The sequence below is a fragment of the Amblyomma maculatum genome, chromosome 3 (genome assembly GCF_055883805.1).
Source record: "Amblyomma maculatum isolate TAMU_Amacu chromosome 3, ASM5588380v1, whole genome shotgun sequence".
Classification (NCBI taxonomy): Eukaryota; Metazoa; Arthropoda; class Arachnida; order Ixodida; family Ixodidae; genus Amblyomma; species Amblyomma maculatum.
The window spans coordinates 79,583,671-79,600,533 of NC_139346.1; the positions used below are offsets into that span (position 1 = coordinate 79,583,671).

The 16,863-nt window shown below is 44.0% G+C and overlaps 2 pseudogenes; both read right to left on the reverse strand.

Annotated features, from left to right (window-relative positions):
- Positions 1-6,066: 6,066 nt before the first annotated feature.
- Positions 6,067-7,273, reverse strand: LOC146195047 (uncharacterized; annotated as a pseudogene).
- Positions 7,274-14,262: 6,989 nt separating this feature from the next.
- Positions 14,263-14,952, reverse strand: LOC146195048 (uncharacterized; annotated as a pseudogene).
- Positions 14,953-16,863: the final 1,911 nt, after the last annotated feature.

Sequence of the window (16,863 nt, forward strand, 5' to 3'; positions counted from 1 at the left end):
TTCTTAGAAAGACACCCATCTTTTGTCATGATAGCATACTTTAACTTAAGGGCTTGTACGCAAGGTTATTACAAAAGCATTTAAGTTTAGTGCTTGCGTGAAACGGCAGCTGGAGCACCAATGTTCATGACAAAACTGCATAGTTGTGTTAGAGATGAGTGTATGCATATTGAACCAGCGCCATCACATGGTCACTATTCGCTCACGCGCGCTTACGCTAGCACACAAGGTATAAGCTAGATGGCCCACGTAATATTCTGCCGCCAGCGGTGAAACCTTACGCGCTTAATTTCTCGCGGCGTTCGATCGCCTTTGACTGGCTACGTGGCGCGCGTTGAGAATAATTTTTGCGCTTTTCAGTGCTCTGATTTCGCTGAACTTTTAGTCGAGTGTAATTATCAGAAGGTGAGAATACTCGAAAAATTATAATAAAGCGTAAGAAGTTCAAACAAGGAATGAAAACAACACACAGCGGTCTTCAGTTAGCGAGTTTGAGACTTGCGCTCGTGAGTGACTTATACAAACAGGAACTTTACACATTTTTGTATAGTACCACATAAACTGTTATTTTTGACTTACGATTTTAGCAATGTAAAGCCACATGAATCTTTCGAACCCTGCATTCCGTTCCGTCAGAAAATGTGAGGTTACGTGCCAAATAATTAAGCATAGTCGTGTCAGCCCCAATAGTGCAGGAAAATTAGCCGTGGAAAACGCAAAAAAAAAAATTGTTTTCACGTCGCCATAAATAAAACAAGAGTGAAATTCCGGGAGAATTTTGGCGCGGGGATTCACCCCGCTGCCAGTAGATAAAAATCAAGATAATGCACTAACTAACCCGTCAAAAAGTCCTGCGCCAGTAGAAACTGCCAAGAACATGCCATGCGGCTTAAAGTCGATCATACTTTGGAGTGGGAGGGATGGGGGGGCAGTGGCAAGCTGACATCTTCGTAAGGACGCGGCGGTATGGGCACGCGTTCGATCGCTTGTCCTCTTCTTCTCGGTTAGATAAATAAAGGAAAGGACGGCGATTAGGCATCCTTCATCCAAGCAATATCTCACACGTCCCTTACCATAAAGGCGTATTATTTGCGCATTGATGTAGCCAGTTTGCTTCTCTCCTTCATAAAACACGTCGTACCATATAACTTTATCTTAGTCCTTCTTATCTTGAGGCTCAAAATCCAAAATATCGTTCGCACTCATTACAGCTTTCACATCGTCGTCACGGAAGCGCACGTACGCGAACATTGTTGCGTGGATTGCTACGACCACACTGGCCAGACTCGGGAGTCGGACCACGCGTGGGAGGCGAATATGACCTTGGCCTGAAAGGCAGGCCCGAAAAAAAAATATCAACAAATATCAACAGCAAAAGCTAGCACAGCAAAAGGAACAAGAAACGACCCAGGGAGTGAGTGCCCTGGCCCGCGTGTTCTCGGGGTGCAGATGTGCGCGGGACCCCCCCTGGGGCATACATAGCAAAATGCTTTTCAAAAGGAATTAAAATACATTACTACAGAAAAGTAATGGAATAACATTTCAATTACCCTTGATTTTTTAATATGCAAAAAAGTGCACTGCTCACAACTCTGAAATCATTTCAGGTTTCTGTATTGCAACGCAAAAGCAACTGCGCTTCAAAGTGGGCGTCGGAAATTTTGTCCCGCTTTGAAGAAATCGTGTCCTTGGCCATGCTGAAGAGTCGTTCTGCAGAGGCAGATGAAGGCAACCTAGTGTTATAAATCATAAAGAGCTTTTTCATTCTTGGGTATGATTCAAAAGCCGTAAAGTCACTGACTGCACTCTTCATCCCTCGATGAAAATCGTCATTCACTGAGTTTCGTGGTCCCGCCCTCTTGATGTTGAAAAAATCATCATTAGCATCAATGTTGGGTGGCGAAGCGACATGATCTGGAGATTCCTCCTCCCTGAAATGCGCCTGGTATCAGGAGCGGACTAGATTCCATTTCTCCCGCTCAAGTTGGTCGTCCTGGAGCCAAGCCAACTTTAAACGTGGATGTGTGGCCGCAGCAATGGTCCGCAAGCTGGTCCGCAAACCTGGATAAATCATAACAGTGCATCATAACGTGTAAGTGACCAAGTAGTCATCCGCATTGCCATCAATAATCCAGAGTCAGTTACCGTTGCATTTATTTCTGGGTAATTAGAACTACGAGTATGCAAGCAAAGCGTTTTCCGCACTTTACAACAACTGATAATTTCACTTTAACTTAAACATTATGAGAACTGCCAGCTCGTAGGGATTGCCATGATGACGACGGTGTCAGCTAGTGCCGCCTAATAATTAAATCGATGACGCAAAAGCATGAAAACAAAACTCGGAGCCAGCAACGCCCTCGTTTGTTGGTTTTCGGTCTTGTCTCGCTCTTCCGCACAACGATTTCTTCTAATGAGAGCTATGTTTAAAAGTTTACACTTGTCTGCCAGCTTTCCTACAACGTCATAAACCAGCTGAATATGACGTTTAGTTTTGTTGTAGGTGACACGTACAAATTTCCACACCGATCAAACATATAAGCTACGCATTACTACATGGAAGACAAACGTATAATCAATACTCTATACTTCTGACATGCTAATTGCGGTTTCAGGTTGTTGATGCACATATATCGACTCCATTCTCACAGCTGCGTAGTGGCATCCGCTCATTAACGCGTTAGAAAGATTCCCTGCATTTGAAAGGACATTGTTATAATAATATTACTACCGCACAGAACAACTTCGAAAAACTCGCCTCTTCACGACGCCGCATTTGACAGCGTCAAGAAGTGGTTGGCAATACTGTAGCGCCTGAGGAGAGTGCAGCGACCGTTGGAGAGACCACAGCGTCGGCAAAAGTGCCCCCATGAGCATGCATTTCTCCCCCTGCAAAATGTTCAGGGACCGCGCTACTGGCCGCAGAAACTGAAAGAGCAGGATTGAAGGAGTACATTTAAGCACATCTTAATATTGCCACATGTATGTACTGCGTTAATTACTTTAAGAACTCCGCGATAGAAATAAAAATATCAACATACCGACGTGTACTCTTCCAGAAAGACAAGGATTCGGGATATGTTCAGGGCGTCGAGGACCTTGTTGATGCGTGTTCCTGCTTCCCTGATCTGGCCCAGAACATTGAACAGTGAGTTACACCTTGTTGCACAGGGTACAATTAGGAAGAGCCCTAGATGCTACTGCACTGCCTCTGAGGCTATAGAGGAATGCTGCTGCTTATTCCATAAGGTCCCGCCGGTGCTTAAAACGCGCGTAAATGCACTCCTGTACCGAACGTCTTGGAGGGCCCGTTCAGCGTGAACGGTGGCAATGAAATTAAGCGTGTGCACCGCACAGCCTTCATTCTTTGGCAGCCTTGGTTCGTCTGGATCGGGAGGGGCATCCGAGTCAGAAACAACTTGGAGAATATCCTACTCGCTGACCATTTCTATGTCTCCATCCTCTTCTGTCATTTGTTGCGGACCAAATATCCTGCAAGTGATAAAATGAGGGCTCTGTTTTTAGACGGAGATACTAGAAATCATTAAGGCGATAAGTAGGGAGATATTTTACCTGAGTTACTTCGCGAAGTTTGACGCGTTGTCTGTGACGGTCACGGTGACTTTGTTCAGAATTGCATAGTCGACTAAGATGTCATGCAGTGCGTGCGCGAGTACGTCGTAAGTATGGTGTCCAGTGAGGCGCATGCATGCCAGTACGACAGACTTTTTTGTGCAGTCTTCGCCCAACCAGTGGACGGTTACACCAAGAAAGCTCCTGCATTGAATAAGTTCTGGTTAGAAGAATACTACCAAATCCTTCACAAAGAAAAATGCATGCTTCGAATAGTGTTAACCGGGAGGTCGCAATGTAAGCTTGCTTACCGACGAATGGATGTCCAGCAGTCGGCTGTGCAGTACACAGATGACACATCTCAAAGGGTGGTGCCTAGCTTGTCCTTCATTTATTCGTACATTTTATCGACTCTCTCAGCTACTGCCCGACGGGAGATCACTTTGATGCCAGGTTGAAGTGTCTCTATGAGACCGATAAAATCTTCGTGTTGAACAACAGAGAAGGTTTGAAATGATCCTATAACGAACTTCGTTACAGCCGAGTCTACTTCCTGCTGCGACGGAGTGGGCACTCATTTTAGAAAACATCCTTCCAGTCTTTTCTGCTTAAGAGCAGACGAAGAGCCTTCATCAGAGTCGTCTGGCAACAGTTTCTGTTTTCGAACATCACGTTCTTGCAAAGTGTATGGGCGCTTTTTCCGAAAAAGAAAGTAAAAAAAGACCTGTGTCCTTACTCTGCAAGGTAATACTTGGAAGTATGAGACTATAAGTAATCAGAAAGGAGATTAGCACGGCTAATTATTCTTTGCTCGGCTCGTACTTCAGTGTTTCTATGAAAACTGGCAAACTGAGAAGAAAGCAATACGCCAAGAAAAAGATTTTGCACAGAAAAATGCCTTTGATCAGCTCTCGAGGCTGGAAACCATAACAAGTGTTCCGCTGGACACTGAATTGAGCAACTTATTTGTCCCACATAATGCTGCAGAAATGTTTGCACGTGGCTTTCTAAGATCCTCAACTGTCATGTTCATTATTCTTCTTCAGTGGCCTTATACGCCTGCTTCTACTTCTTCAAAGGTTCTTTGAAGCGTCTCCCTAGCTTCGAGTAACGAGGCCTCTTTGATACGATTCTCATGGCAATTGAAGTTAAATCATGTTACCCAAAAACCGTATTATCTAAAACAGGCTCCAAAAGATAGCGAATGAAACATGCTTGGCGCGGAACTTAAATTCATTCGTGCGTTTTCGGCCATTTTGTTCTGGACATATATTTCAGAATGTCCAGAAACAAGCTTTTGAACTTGCCGAAATGATTAGCAATTTCGCCGCTTGCCTCCGAACACACGGCAAAGGTGCGCTGGGCTTCTAAACCGACCCTCAGCCAACTTCGCTGAGACCCCTCACTGCCCAGGAGATCCCGTGAACAGAAAACCGCGTAGATATGTGATCGCGCGCGCAACGCCTTGGCAGACTGCCAAGGTCAACTCAACGCTGTGACAGCGAGGGGAGTTTATTGACGCTACCAGCTGCTATCACCCCCCCCCCCCCCCCCAAGCAATTTTGCCTCCTCTTGCCCATTCGAGTTTTTCACCCCTATTATCCCAACGTGAATTATCTCATTTTCCCAGAGAAACAGGTCGAATTTTAATTATTCCGGCCAACCTCTCTGCTTTTCCTTTTCATAAACTCATCTGTCTATCTACGCCATAGCTGTGTGAAATGGTACTGACCAAATTTTACACTAAAGTATGGTAATAATCATCACCTACTGCTGCTGCTGTTGGAGAACAAAGCTTGGCAGCTAGGCGGTTTCTGAATTCTGATGGCTCTCATTGCTTGTTTGTTCTTGGTCGTCATCCAAGGTGTCGGGCTCTGTATCATCTTATGGGAGCTCCTCTGGAGCTTCATCATGCATTCGCATGCATACATTGTGCATTGCACCAAAATCAGCCACATCTGGTGCCTTTTGCACTGACACTTCCAGAGCTTTAGTGGATACTGGCCGCCAGAGGCACTTCATTAACCCAAAACACGCTCAACAATGCTACGTGCTTTCGCATGAGCTTTGTTGAAGCGCATCTGAATGGGACTATGTGCCGGTGACCTCGTATGATGTGGTTATGCTTACTGGAGCCATCAAATTGGGGTAGCCAGAGTAACCGAGAAGGGCATACGTTACTGGCGGGTAGATGCTGCGTGTGTACAATGGACTATTCCTGAGCACCCTGGTATCATGAACGCTACCAGGGTACCTAGCAAAAATACCCAAGAATATGCCACGGTGGTCACAAACTGCTTGCATTTGAATTGAGCAGAAATGTTTACGACAGAAACAGTCTTGGTGCAATGACTCGGGCGCTTCAATCCTTATCTGACCGCCGTCAATTGCTCCCACAAAGCCATCAAAGCGGTCACTGCCAGATAGTGTTCTGAACCCTGTTTCAATTTGTGGTAGCTAATTTTGCTTTGGAAAATACACAATTTTGTCGAGCTTTCTGTTGATGAGATCAAGTGCCGAGGTGACCATTCTAAACGTGATGGTCCCGCACCACACGGTAAGATATGTTCCGCATCCGAGCCAGAATAGAAAGATCAGGAGGTGCACCTCTCGGTTGCATGCGTGGGTCCATGCAGGTTGGTAAGCCCACAGCGAATCCATTAGTTCCCTGAAGGACTTCCTTGTGATTCTGAAGTGATGTTTGAAGTCCAGGTCCTACACCTTCACCCACAGGGCCTACACCCACAAAACTGAATTACATGTTATAACTGCACGCTTGTAGCCTTTATTATGGAGCCATTGAACCACGCACATTAATTCAGTGGCACTTGGTAACTGGCTCACAGACATGACCGAGCTATTCTAAGCATGCATGCTCTTCGGTGCTCTCCATAATGTTTTTCACGCATAATGTTTTTTCCAAGATACTATATCTCATCATGTTCTTGATCTCCAGAAAGTATTAACTGCACATATACTCCTCGCACCGGACTAGAGAGGGGCAACGAGTTTGACAGCTTTTTCAACTGATGTTTCATTATGAAGCGTTCCAAAACATGCGGAGCGACACCATTGGCATCACTAACCAGCTTCAAATGCCCGACTCAAAAGCAAAAATAGAGTGCGCCCATAAAGGGCCCAGCTCCACCACACTCTTTAAGAGGTGAAGTAACTGGTGTATGTTAAATGTCATGGCTCCTTCTCCATACAAATCCTTCATCTGATGTACGAAGGAAGAAACTTTTTCAATCCCTTCTACCATATCAAGCTTCGCTATTTTGTCTTTGAGGAGGATGTACATGGCTGTCACAAGCAAAACAAAGTGGTCGGGGTAAGTTTGAGGCAAGATGCCCTCCAGGCATGGGGCAGAATAAAAAATTACCCATCATTTCTACTCACTTGCCTTCCACGTGGTTCTTTCATCGACGGTTCGCGGAAGCCTTGCGAGCCACGGTGGTGATTTTATTGCCATCAGCCTGGAGTTGACTTCCCTCACGTTAGCAGGGCCCCCAATGTACGCTGTTGAGCTTGCACCACAGGAAAGCCATAATTCTGCTAATTGTCTGGCAACACCTTCAAGTACATAGTGCATATAATCCGGATATACGCCCCAAACTATATTAAAATTCAGCAGTCGAGCAACAGGCTAGGAGCCCTCGATGCCACGGCATGAACTTACAGACAATACAGATGCCTTCATGACTTCCCTTATAGATTTGTTTGTTCTTAGCTATGGGTATCCACTGTCGTCTTACACGGGGTACTTAATAGACCCTTTAAATCAACATATATAGATATCACTGGCAGTGCTCACTGTTATTCTTAACATTACCACAACTTTACGTATTTAAAGACTTGATCGAGTATTTGAATAATAGGTAAATATTGGCGGCAATATGAACTTTTGTTATATTCGACATGTCTACTATGTTAAAGGTCTAAACATTCAGACTATAACATGACCAGTCACGTACCTAATTATGACAACTTTAAGAAAAGGTAGGCTTGTAATTAATGTGGGTTGAAGAAATTAAGAACGACAGTGCACGCGCTGCTTGGCTTTTATCTTGCCAGCCCAAACTTCCACATTGCATCTATGAACTGTCAGTTATATTTCGCTGAAATATCCAAAATGCATTCATGAATAGGCAGGACGCCGTGTGCGTACTTGCACTGCATGAAAACGGCTTTGTGGTGGCAGTATACTACGCCCACAATACCCATTAAACTATTTCATGTTAAGCACCGCTGCTCGTGCCGAAGCGTCCATACAGCAGCAGATTACTTTCACGCGTGACACAAAATTTTCCCGTCGTGCTCTCGTTGCACAGTTCCAATGTTATTTACGCTCTCAATGAAAACTTCAAGAAAGGGTAACATTCTTGGGTGATTCTTTCAGAAATAGAGACTACAAAGGAGGGCATTGTTCCACCGAAGGGCCACAAGCAGCTCATTAATGAATACCTGAATAGGTCACAGTGATGAAATACTGAACTTGAATGCTTTTGCTCCATCCGTGTTGAAAGTCAGGGAGATATCCAACCACGAGCCTTTCATGTGACATCTGTAAAGATTTCCATCCGTTATGTCTTTCACCGTGTCGGTTTCAGACGCGCAGGGGGATGAAACATGCATTTTTCGTAAGAGATGCATGAGGGCATTGGCCACAGCACTATCCGAAAGATTAACCCCGATTTGTTTTTTTATATCGACAGTGGCGAAGATGTTAGCTTCTGCTAACGTCTTCACCACTTCGTCGTAGTGCAGGCAATGAGAGTCACGCTGAACCGTTTTACTAAGAACTGCATCACAATTTTCGCAAAAGGAATGCTGTTGCACTACCTCCTCCTTCCACCTGCGCCACACATTTCTCAACAAATACTGCGAAGTAGGAAGCACGTCCTTTCCAAGGAAAACGTTGACAACTTTCACCAGCTCCTGCATGGCGGTCCAGTTGAGCACTACAGAGACTGTGTAGGCAATTAAGATGAACGTTGCACTCTTGAATTTGATGTCAGCGTTTGAGAGGTGCATGTCGGGAAAAAGAGGAGCAGTGAAATCATATGCATCGCTGTCGGCTTTATCCTCGCTATCCGTAGGAGGCAAGCCACTTTCATTTTATTCAATTTCTTCTTCAGTTCCATCTTCATCATGTTTATGAATTTCTTCTTCAGTGTCACCTTCATTATACTGATCACTCTCGAATGCATCGCTGATGTCGCTCTACCGATGATGTTCATTTCCCTGCAGACCAGGTTCTTGTACCGTGGATTGACCTCCTTTACTGCTCAAAGTTGTGCTCTGCTTCTGCTGTTGCTGGTAGAGCATTGTTAACCGCGGAAGCACGAACGGTTTCCCCAGCTCTAAATATCGCTTCCGTCTCATAGCGGTTGGTTGTATTCGTGAAAATCCAGGTTTGCTAGCGTCCATGGCGTTCCCTCCGTTTGCCATGACTCAGTCTGAACTCTACACCCGATATTGCACCGCACCGTCAGTCATTCTTCAACAGACTAGCCGATTTTATGCATCCATGCGTGATTGCGCGCGCAAGGCACACAACAGGGACAGCGGACGGGAAAGGGAGAATTATATAAATGATATATGATCTTCGTTCCTCGATCCTCCCACGCTCCACTACTCCTTTGCGACTGTTTGTCATCCTTGCCGCCCGATGGCCGAATCTCTGAGCGCACTCATCTAAACGTTAGAATATTCGCAAAAACTTTTCTAAATAGCCTATCTACAGTGAAATCTCATTGATACGATCACGCATAACACGTTTTTCGGCATAACACGACTGTTTTAGTCCCTGGCAAACGCCCTATAGAAGCGACACTGCACACAACAAGCCATTCAATTTGTTTATTCTTTCATGTTTAGGAGTAAAATTATTGCACTTTTAAAACAACAAATACATCCTTGCAAACACTCTTAGCACCATCCAGTGCTCTATCCTGCAGCACTGTGGAAACTACCGATAATAATGGAACAATAATATGATAAGAATAGGAAAAACGAAATAATATGATGGCAATAATTGAGCAGAATTACTCCTTAAACTAAGCCTCGGCAGGCCGCCAGATATCACATTTCAGCACTATCACATTTGGCTATCTTCTCGCTGAGAATAGAAACTGAATAAAACCAAGTGACAACTGAAAGTTGATTGGAAAAAATAAATAAAAAAACTTGTAAACATAGAACATATCCTTGGCATAACAAAATGCCAAGAAAAGCACAGAAAAGCTGTTTGGCCACGGTATTTTGATTTGTTGCCTACCAACAGCAATACTTGTAAGGTGGTGTCATTCTAAAAATGACAATTGCTGTGTAGAAAAGCAGCAAAATGATGAATTGGCTGTTCGTGCAGGATGCGCAAATAAATCCAAACCACACAGCCTGCTCACCAGTAAGTAGCGCATCCAAAGCTTTTGGAAAAAGTCTCTACAAGCAGTACCGAAATGGCTACCAGTCATTTAAGCATGCCTATGAATTCACACCAAAAAATGCCTTCTTTACAGTGCACCTGTCAGAATAACCTTCCGAGATGCAATGCTCACATTTAATTAAGGCAGCATGGCGCAAAGTAAAGTGCTTCAATCTACCTCAAGGCTTTTCAAGGCACCATGAGTATCAGCATATGCTATGCAGTACCATGGTTCTGTGAGGTGGTCCACGTAGATACTTCATAGCAGGAGATGTGCAGACCAGATCAAAAACCATCCTCAGAACAATCAAAGAATAATATTGTGCCTTAATGCTATAGGGCTTTGCAATAATTACTATATAAGGAACCATAAACCAAAGACAATATTTTAATTGTGATCCCTTCAGAGATTCACAAACAGTCACATAGGTCGAAGCAGCAGTTGTACACACCTGGCCTAAGCAAATGCTAGGAGCACTTGTTAAAGAATTAACATGGCTTCCTGACCACTAACACCGTAGCCTCATCTGCAGCGTCTTAGACTGTGCGGCAAAAACAAGGTTACCGCATTATGTCCATTTTGGCAATAAAGCGTACCCCACCATCTTCAAGGCGGTCCAATGGTCTTAGCAGTGCAGCTGGACAGCACACCTGCTTCGACTGCTTCAACCAGTCAGTGAAAGGTGTGTTAAAGGATTAATACTTTGAGAGATCAAGGCTATGTGTGTGCCAAGGGGGGAATTAGACACCAATCACATCAAATTAAAGCTGTCACAAACCTGTCAGCCCCCGCTCGTATTGGTGCACTTGCCAGAACCAACCAACAGGAGCACGGTTAATTGATCGGTTTGTGAATTTTCTTTTATGTGATCGGTGCGTAATTTAGTCCCGAGTAGACAATTCTGCCCCCTTACCCTTCTCATGCAGCTGACCTATGATATACCATTCAGCTTGCCCATGTTTACGTTCGCTATGCTCCTGAAGGCCATCAGCTCCATCCTCCTCATTTCTGGCCTCGCTGATGTCTGCAAAACAGAAGAATAAAATTTACCTGACTGTTTGTAGGCCTCCCAAAGGGCTCAGCTTGCACAACTTACAATCTAAGGGTTGTAAGATGCCTTTCAAACTCCAACTGTCTTTCTTTCACAACTAGCAAGGTATGTTCCTAGTAAACTTACTCACCTTACTACACCATACCCTCCAAACATTCACTACTCATGCCTTGCTTTGAAAGTCGCTTAATGATATCTTTCTGCACATTCCAAATTACCAGCAGTTGCTATGCTGCTTTCTTAATTTCCAAGTTTCAGCCCCATTAGTGTGACTAGCAAGAAATATAAACTTTCCTTTTTTAGACATTAGTTTTTCAACACTGTCTACATATCTTTGAAGTACATAAGTGTATTTTTCCAGTACTCAGCTATGGGACCGAACCCCAGAGAATAACTAGATGTAGGGAATAAAACTGAGCACAGCAAAGTGGGCTATTTGTTAAAAAATGAATTGAAGTAGTGACGGTAAGGCAAAAAGACAGAAGCGCCAAAATAAATTTTTAAGAGTATTTTATGTTGAGCTGTGCTGCTGAATGTAATTGAATTGAACTTGATACAGTGTCTCACTGCTGTGGCTTACTTCAATACAAACATTCACATCATTTGGGAGAAAAGAAAATCATGACGGAGCAAGGTGCAGAGCTCAAGTAGTACATTATTAATATTCCGGCTGAGACAATTATAAACCTTAATGTCATGGAAGTGTCCAGGTTAGTAACTTCCGTCTGTCAAGTAGTAGCATGGTAAAAAAAAAAATTAAATAAAATCAGTCGACACCACCGCACGCGCCTTCCACTTGTCAAGCATTTTACAAGCATGCTTTGAGCACTCAACACACTGCCGCTAGTAACGTAAATATTACAAATGCGAAAACGAACGACTGAACCCTGCGGTATCCAACCTGAACTTCGTCATAACAACGCTGCGATGTGCGACTTCGGCACTAATGACATGCTACACGGCATCGAAAGATAAAAGCGTGTGAACATATGCGTCAAGAAGTATAATTGGCCAGCTGCGAGTTGTCCCCGTGGTCTCCGTCATCTTCGACGGACTCAACGCCGTATATTCGCGCTTGCACCATCGGCCTGTGGCTCAGGAGCGTACTCATGTGCCCATACCATTTCCACGCAGACGGTAGTGCACCACTTCTCTCTTGCTCGAGACGCTCCTTTCGCGAAATTATAATGTGCTACTGCAACATCATATCATTCGGTAATGAGATCGCAATTCGATTGAGGAACTGTGCATACTCACGGCCGTGAATCTTTTTGTCAAGTTTTTCCATAGGTTCCTAAGCTGTTGCCACGTCCAAAAAAATCCAAGGCTTGTCATTTCCGCTTCTAATTCTTTGAAGACGTTCTGGTTGCGCTGTCTTTTACTATCCAGATCTTCGCTAACATTTCTTTCGTTGATAAGAGCGAGAAACGACTCTATTTCGTTATCAGACCAAGATGTGCGCGAACACATAGCAGTCGCCATTTTAGATTGCCGATCACGTGACCGGAAGCTTCTTATCCCAGAGTTCCCATAACTCGACCCTTGGCTCGACAGCGTCTACATGCTTCTAGACAAGCGGGTCAAGCGAGTTAACCTATCCCTTGCAGGCGAGTTAACTCGACTCGCTTCGCTGCCTATTTTACTCGACCCGACCGCGTATACATGAACCCGACAACTGGTTTTTTACTCGACAGCCTTACTCGACCCGACTCTGTCGAGTCCATGTATACAGGGCTGTGTACTTTGCCATAGGCAAGAGCGATTGAGTACATGACTCCCGTCCTACATGTCACAAATTTAGTTTGGTGCTTTTTGCTGCAGCATGGCTGGTTTCTAATTTTGGCGAAACAAGGGAGCAATACCAAGATTAATACGGTTGCATGGCATAACTGCAAATTGAATTATCATAACTTTGGGAAACGGAATGAAGTTAAAATGAGTAATTGACATGCTCCTGAGACATGATCGACGAAATGTTGCACATTTCTGCAAATACTGGTTTCTGGGGCAGAAAGAAGTCCAAGCGCACAGTGGCAAAGAAAATGCCATACGGATTCTAACAGGACAGAACTCTGCTCAATACAGTAATTGAACAGAATCTAGAAAAATATCAAAACATTAAACCATGTGCGAAAAACGTTTTCACACACATTTACTCACAGCAACAATTGATATACACAGAATGAAATATTACATATCATACGCCATAATGACATGCATTATATAGTCCTATACCGAACAGTTCGCACAAGACACACACTGAGCAAATGAACACAAGAAATAATAATAGCACTTGATTTAAAGCACCAAAGCATTCACATCTGTCATGTGCGACCTACGTGGAGCGACTAAGCTTAAGATGTATAGCGGCTTCGCGCTTCTGCGTTCCGGCACGCTCATGAGGAATTTGTACCCAACGCTACGTGCCAGGCAGTCCGTTAGAGACAGTGTGCTACCAATAGTTACCCTAAATCCAACTGCTGTGGAAATTGATAGGAAACCACCGCGTTCGCGTGCATGAAGTTCCCACTCAGAAATGTACGCCAAAAATGAAATGAGCTTCTTCTCAGCAGCTGAATCTGGACGCAGAGCTTCAGCGGGAAATCTTAACGTCATAATCTCGATGAGGTCACGCATCCTTTTGAAAAGGCAGAACAAAATATGAACACGCTGTAAAATGAGGCAATGTAGAAGACGTCGCCACTTTTCTTACCCGAAAAAAAAAAAAAAGAAACCAACAGGCTAAATGCTTCCTGGAATCTCGCTCTGGTAGAGCCGGAGGCCATTAAGCACGTTGCCACCGATGAGTTGAAAATTGCGTATGTCACTCGCATTTTTTTCGAAGTTATTCGGCTGTGTATGGCATGCAGTGATGCCTGGCATCGCCTGAAGGGTCGCGTTGGAGCCATCCAGCTTTAAGGCCTCCCGGACTGGGTAGATAGAAATCTGCAAGCAATCAGATGACAAAAACTATGATTATTCTTGCTCGCTTTATTGTTCTAGAACGAAGTGACAGCGTGCAGAGCGTGGTATAGTGACGTAAAATGTTAAGGGTTTCCGACCAGTAAATAACATGTACATTATTTCATCTACAGTGCTCCTTCATATCTACAGTGGTAGTATATTACATATTTACGAAACTATAGCGGTATTGAAAAATAATTTAAAAAAGTGCTTCAAAACGTACATGTCTGGCTGGTGTATTGAAGCCTAGATGCAGGAGTCCATTCCTGGCACATTTAACACGATGTGGAAAGTCGGAAACGAAATGAAGAAACCTGTGCTCGTCAACCGGATGAATTGAGTTTTGCATCTTGTATTTGATGCCGTTGCATGAATTCCCATAACATTCCACCTCTTGCGGTTCCAAGTGACACCGTCAGGAGTAATGAAATCTACGAATAACCCAGCTTTCTCTGCCAGGATTACTGCTCCCAGCATCACCTTTGTCAAAAGCACTGTGGTGAAAAGGTATCCTTTCATATTTCCCCGATAGCAAAAGAAGCAATTATCTGCGTCCACTTGCCAGTAAATGGCACGAACATTATTACCATGGCGTGTTCAGCCACTTTGTGTTTATCACTTTTTGGAGTGAATTTAGCCATGTCTACAAAGCTTTGAATATGTCCTAAGGAGGAGACGCAAAGATTCTCTTACAATTTCATCTCATCGACGATGAGCCCACCATGCCTCTTGAAGACATCCATGGTTCGTGTCTTTTGCTCGAGAATGTTCAAGACTTTTTCGTTAAAGCCGAATCCTGTCCTCAACGACTTCATATATTTCTGCAAGGTCACTTTGGAAAAACGAGTATATTTTGCCTGCGCATGTGGTCATAGAGTCTGGGGCCTTTTATTCTCATGATAATGCATCTAGGACCCACTCTTTTGAATACATCATTCCTCTCCTGCCTTTACCTTTCGATGCTTTAAACATGTGCAGAGCTGCTTCTTGCTGCTTCATGGTTAGGGATCCAATTCTCCACTGGAATGTATCTTCGCTTGTTTTTGAGTTCGCTTCCTTCATTGCTGCTATCTGGCTGGCAAGGTTGCATAAGCGCTCATTGAGCCGCTTCGTTTTCTGATTGGTTATTTTGAGCCGCTGGGACAACTTTTTTTTTTTTTTCACATTCTTGGTCTTTAACTTCGACTTTCTGTTGATAAGTGCCTTCCCCAGGTATCTGCAGCTAATACAGATTGTTCCTGCAGAAAAGCGAAGTACGAAAAAAGTTCAAATAAGTAACACAAGCAAGAAACACGTGTCAGTTACACTGTAATATGCGCAATAAAGCACGGTGTATTCTGGACCGCCTCGCGAGCACATTGCATTATAGAAGCAGTTGGATTAATGCAAGAAAGGCAGATTTGCCGTTATTCTCCGGAACGAAATGCTGCAGTTGTCATGCCCTCGATATTCTATCTTATGCAGGACAAGTGGAAACGTGCCACCAATGGAAACGGTGGTAGATACGACAGCCTACTGCTCTGCAGAAGAGACGCTGCTTAAAGGCATATATGATGAGAAGGCCACAGAAGAATCCGCGGTAGAGGAAGAAGGAGAACAGGCAGAGAGTTTACTGCATACTCCTAGACATGCGGAAGCTCGACCCATTTGTTTAACGGCGTCAACACCGAGCGGCACAGGAGCGGTTGTTTCCGGTGCATACGCAAAAAAAAAAAAAAAAAAACAAACAGAAAATGCATTTGAACAAGAAATCAACATAATCGGTCAAATGGCCTTGAAAGAAACCGATTCCGCAGAACACTTTGGTTTGGTACTAGCTGAAAAATTGCGCCAGTGCCCAAGACACTGTCGCACCGCAATGGAGATTGAGTTGCTGCAGGTGGCAGCGAAGTATGAACGTATAGAATAAATATAGAAGTTCATCTATTTTACACAGAATTCTGTTCTTTTGCCTAGAGTCCATGGATGCCTAGCTGTTCGGGTGGGGTATAGCCAAGAGATCCCACTGCCAGGGCACTTGTCCCTCTCTTGCAAAAAAAAAAGCAGCATATGAGGCACGTACCTCCTGCGCCGATCTCGGGCTGCCCTGACACACGTAGCCTTCAGGGCAAGTGTGGCTGTGTCGGCTTCAATGTCGGCTCTCCATGCGTTATCGATGGTATTTCCAAACGCGTCTTCATGGTCCCCATAGCCGGTAGGGCAGTAAAGGGCGCGCCCGCGGCCTTCAATGCTTAGAAAATTGTGCAGGGCACATGCAGCCTTTACTACTCCTTCGGCATTCTTCGGCTTCAGTTTCATAGGCCCTCGGAAGATTTGAAATCGTGGCCTCATGATACCAAAGGCGTTCTCCACACATCTCCTATAAAGCAATTTCATTGAAATGGTTATCTATAGTACGAACCGTGTATTTTAGGGGTTCAAATCATTTCAAGCCAGGTATATAAGGCAAGCCTAAAAAGCATATCATGCATAGAATTTTTCATTTGTTTTATATGTGGCAGCTCACAGCTGTTTAAAAGCACAGAAACCAAGTATTAGCTACGCGAAAAATTTATTCAGTAATCCAACTAGGTATAGCTGATGCTCACTAAACATTATTGTTAAGCAAAATATACATCTGCAGAGTGTATAACTGCCGTTTTGTTTAAAACATACCCCATTCATTAGCAGAAAGCATTATTGTGCTCAACAGCAAGCCCAAGTATCGTTTTTTTTTTGTAATTTAACTTGTCTTAATAAAGCGGTGCTGTTTGGTAGAGTCAGCTCTCTCTTTTTCATGTGAAATAAAGAAGTGCACAAAGATTATAATTTTATTTTAAGTCTGAAATGTTCGAGCCGCATTTGCAT